This window comes from Peromyscus leucopus, chromosome 11, assembly GCF_004664715.2.
Source record: "Peromyscus leucopus breed LL Stock chromosome 11, UCI_PerLeu_2.1, whole genome shotgun sequence".
Classification (NCBI taxonomy): domain Eukaryota; kingdom Metazoa; phylum Chordata; class Mammalia; order Rodentia; family Cricetidae; genus Peromyscus; species Peromyscus leucopus.
The window spans coordinates 28,655,738-28,660,563 of record NC_051072.1 but is presented as its reverse complement, the minus strand read 5'-3'; the positions used below and the strand labels follow the sequence as shown (position 1 = coordinate 28,660,563).

General features: G+C 36.6%; 1 non-coding gene across 1 annotated transcript; it reads right to left on the bottom strand.

The window, feature by feature from the left end:
* Nucleotides 1-4,249: 4,249 nt before the first annotated feature.
* On the bottom strand, nucleotides 4,250-4,376 carry LOC114697372. The gene has a single exon (XR_003735155.1). It is a non-coding gene; the product is annotated as a U6atac minor spliceosomal RNA (small nuclear RNA).
* Between the last annotated feature and the right edge of the window lie 450 nt (nucleotides 4,377-4,826).

The following is a 4,826-nucleotide window of genomic DNA, read 5'->3' as shown; positions in this document are numbered from 1 at the left end:
CATTGTTCCTTTTAAAGATGTTTTTTTGAGATTTTTTTCTATTTCTCTGAAGGTGGTTGTGGGTATTTTGGCATTTTGATTGGGATTGCATTTAATCTGTAACTTTTTTTTTGGTACATGGTTATTCCACAATATTGATTATACCGACCATGAGCATGGGATATCTTCCCATGTTTTGGTGCCTTCCTTAATCTCTTCAGAATTTTGAAGGTCTTATTATAGTGGTCTTTTCTGTCCTTGTCTAGGCTTATTCCTTTTTTTAGGCAATTGTGAATGGGAGTGTTTCCATGAACTCCCTCAGCATGTGTGTTCTTGGATTATAGAAAGTTGACTAAGTTTTGTAAATTGATTTTGTATGCTGCCACTTTTCTCAAAGTGTTGATTATCTCTAGAAGTTTTCAGGTAGATTTTTTTTGAATCTCTTATGTGTGTATATTATGATCAATAAATAAGAATAATTTGAGTTCTTTTTCTGTTCATGTCCCTTTAGTTTCTTTCTCTTGTCTTATTGCTCTAGTTAGTGCCTTGAGCATTATATTGAAAAGAATATAAGAATAGTATATATTTATGTTATATACTATTTGATACTGAGATGGGTGTGCAGAATTACCAATCCTTCTACTTGTATAAAACTCCTTCAAAGTATTTTGGTGTTACATAGACACTTTGGGTGCATTATGCCCTGGGTTCACCATTAACCCCATGAAGCTAATGAAAATCAAAAATAAAATTTGAAGAATTTCTTAAAAATTACATAACATTTAAAATTTTGTTATTTATGGCAGACTATGTTCATTCCATATTTCAATGCCACTAGGAATTCTAGTAAGGATTTATACATCTCATTTGAAATTTCCTTATGCATTTCCATGTGCTATGAATCACTGTGCTTATTTTTTCATAATTTACAGCATAATTCTGTTCTATGCACTTATCTTTTCCTTAAGATAAAGAAGCCAGCTTTAGAAAGGTTGTGTAACTTGTTCAACATTGAATAGCTATCCCTTTAGCAGGGATTTTTATGTGGACTGGTTTTACTCCTAGCTTAAGCTTTAGTAAACACATACATCTGTCTCAAATACCCTGCATGCCAGAGGCCAGAGGCCAGGCAGCCCCATCACTGTTTCCAGGAAAAGAATGCCTTATTCATTGAACAAGCATACTTGGTTGGCCTAGCCTTTATACCTTTTCAAGTGTTCCTTCTTGTCACAATATTCCTTGCTCTGCAGCTAATCTGCATAAGATCCTGCGACAACATATTTCCTAAAAAAGCATTATCTGTAATTTAGGATACAAGTCTCCACCTATGGTGGCTGAGCATGCCCAAGTCTTCTGAAACTTGAATTTCTATTCATTGCTCTACCTTAAAATAGAACATATAGAGCAAGAAAAGAAAAACGTTGCTTGTAGCCTTGGTGTGGTGGAGAGTATATAATGCCACAAATAAGTAAGTCTAGACATCATCATCTAAAATGAATGAAATTCTATAGAATATGTACATAGAGAATATATATACAATTTATATTCTATGTGTCATACATATTCATTTCAGTCATATGCATTCAGTCATATTCATTCATTCAATCAATCAGATAAGTACATATAATGCATTTATATATTATAAGATCTAATATAATCACATATACATGTTATATATAATAATATGCATATAATAATATATGTATACAACATATTATGTGTATGTTGCATATATAGTATATGTATTATAATAACATATATAATAGTATATAATATACACATATGACTGAATTTGCTCAACAGTTAAATAATCTGTGTAACTGCAACAAATTTTTGATTAGTGTTTCTCATGACAAATTTTAAGGCATAAGACAGTGTGTAGGGTGATAATTTTTTTCTTCATTTCCATGTACTTTTTAAGCTTTCTAGTTTGATAATATTGACAAATTACAGTATCAAGGATAAAGATAATTCATGTCTTCAGTGACTCCTTTAAACCTATTTTTAAAAATGAGTGAATGGTTCTAAAGGACCACATGTCTCTTATGTGTGGTATAACTTATTTTTTTCCTCCTTTGAAGGATTGACATCTCAATTTTTTTTTCTTGAAAACATGCAGTTTTCATGTAAAAAGTAATCAGTTTCAGGGTTGCATTAGCAAATAGAAGCCATGGGGGCCGAATATCATTGCATAGGCCAGTGGGCTCTGGGACACAATTGACTTATTTTCTCTTTACTTTTGTTTATGTGTCCCCATAACTGTAAGCCGCAGGAAGTCTCATAAGAGTTTGGGAGTATTTTATCAGGACAGCAGATTACTGCATGAGAGCCCTCTTATACTCTGCTTGCTGTTATTAGAAAACTAATAAGTGTACCATGTGTGAAATCAACATTTAATGAATCAAAGCATCAAGAATCCTAAGAACACCAAGCATAGAGTTTGGTTTATACAAGTAATTTTCTTCTTTCCCATCCATCATCTGTATTTTATCATCCATTTCAAGTCCAAGTCAAATGTTTCTCACAGAGATCTGCTCCTGGCTACCACGTCCTTAGTACTTCTTTTAAAATTAACATCTTTTTGGAAACATTAGATGCTCAAAGTGAGATGATCTGTAAAGCTCTGTCTCTTTCTCCTTTTAACTTCCACAGGGATGGGTGAGACAGGGATGACTCCGTGTTCTTTAGGGATAGAGAAATTACTCATTTTTATGGCTGCACTGAAACAGACTTAACATTACTAATTCTCTATGAGGGAGCGCTAACCTAGATTTTTAACTTCTCAGCTGACTCTCCATATGTCCACGGCCTCCTGACTCAGTGTCACAGACATGAACCAGGAAAGGCTGGGCTTTCCTCTCTAGTCATAGGAAAAAGTTAGGGAGGGCAGAGGTGGGGGAGTTGGGGGATGGGAGGAGAAACAAAGAAAAGAGGGATCTCACTTCTATCAACAGAAACCACAAACTGAACCTTCCCCTGGATGAGCCTCATAGCCGATACTGTTCCTGTTAAATAATAACTAAAGTAAAATGCAGAGAGTCTAGAAGGGAATTGGCCTATAGCAGCCCAGGGGAAATGTTGCAATGCAAAGCAAACATGTTAAAACTCAACTTTTCTGTGTTAAGTCGTAAAAGATAACTCAGGATTTGGGCTTTATGAGAGCCATATGCTCAGACATGCTCATATTTTTTTTCCTGAATGCATTTTGATTAAATTATTTTCTGGATGAATAATGCTTAAGATTTTTAGCTACTTATTTTCTGACTAATGCTACTCAGTCTCAGTCAGAGTCCATCAAGAATGACTTACCAATTATGTACAAGATCCTGTAAGTTCTGTTGATTACTTAGACTTCCTATCTCCCTCAAACGTCCATCATGGCTTGTCCATCCTCACTGTCCATTGATATCGCTAAGAAAAGTGGAAGACTCAAGAATGCCTGTAGATCCGCTGTGCACCCCAACCAACATATCTACCATCATCAGTCTGATACCTTCAGCATCAGTCCATATGTAATATGTTGCTACATTCATTACAGTAGTTTAACTTCCTTTTGTCTATGAAAGCAAGACTCTTGTGCACAAGCTCACTTCACTCAGGGCCTTGCTATTTCCCCATCTTTTGTTATTAGTGTTTGCTCCTTTTGTATCATCTCTGGAAGCAGACAGTACAATATTTATTTTTACTTCAAGACAGTGGTTCTCAACCTGTGAGTCAAGACCCCCTTGGGGGAGGGTCATGTATCAGATATCTTATGTTACAGATATTTACATTACAGTCCATAAGAGTAACAAAATTATAGTTATGAAGTAGCAACAAAAATAATTTTAAGGTCAGGGGTCATCACAACATAAGGAACTATATTAAAGGGTCACAGCATTAGGAAGGTTAACAACCACTACTTTAGGAAGAAAAGCTGTACTTTATCTGATTTCCTCTGGTAGGGCATACCACTCACCCTATCCCTCTCTTAGCCACATAACTTTTCAAAGGTTTTCTACACTCACTATTTCCAATTCCTCTTCTTAAAGTGGTCTTGATTGTATTTCACTCAGGCTTTTCCTCCAGAAATCCACTGAGACCTTGTGACGGCCTGATTGATAAATCCTGTTATCATTTCTCAGTCCTCATCTTTTCTTTTGCTAGATGCTCAGAATTTTTTAGTAGTCCTTTGAGGGTGTCCTCTGAGTCTTGATCATATTCACCCCTACCCCAAACTCTTCCCAGATTCACCCCCTTTCCTTATCCACACAACTTTGTGTCATTATTTTTTTAACAGTGGTTAATTGCCACAAAGTAGGTGGCAACGCCTTAACCATATAGAAGTTGTTAGGCCCAGGGGCCCCTCTTCTCCTTGTCAAGGGGAGTGCTAAGCTTTCTCTCCTTACATGCAATACTCTGGTCCCCAGCTTACAAGCGGCACTTGAAAAGAGTTGATTACTCTCAGCTTCTTGAGATTCCTTCTCTACTGGGCAGTGAAAGACATTTCAGGTGGCTCTAGGGACTCTGATAGTCTGGCAAGGCTGATTCAGATGCCTGGAAGAGCTGGATTTCCAATAGAATTAGCTTCTGAAGGAGGAAGCCACCACTGTTACATAGAAATCTGGATGGTCCCACCTCACCATGTACATGCTAGAGGAGGAATGATCTGTTCTCCTTTTTCTGTTCCTTCCCACGGAGAACAGAGATCAGGTACCATGAATCCTCTGCTACTTCTTGTTTTGTAAGATTTCTCCTCAATGAAACCTGTTCTGCATTGAACAATTTGCTGTTAAATGCACCCTTGGGTCTCATTGGGCTCCCAGAATTCCCTCATCTTAGTTTTTTTCACCTCTCCCATTGAAGTT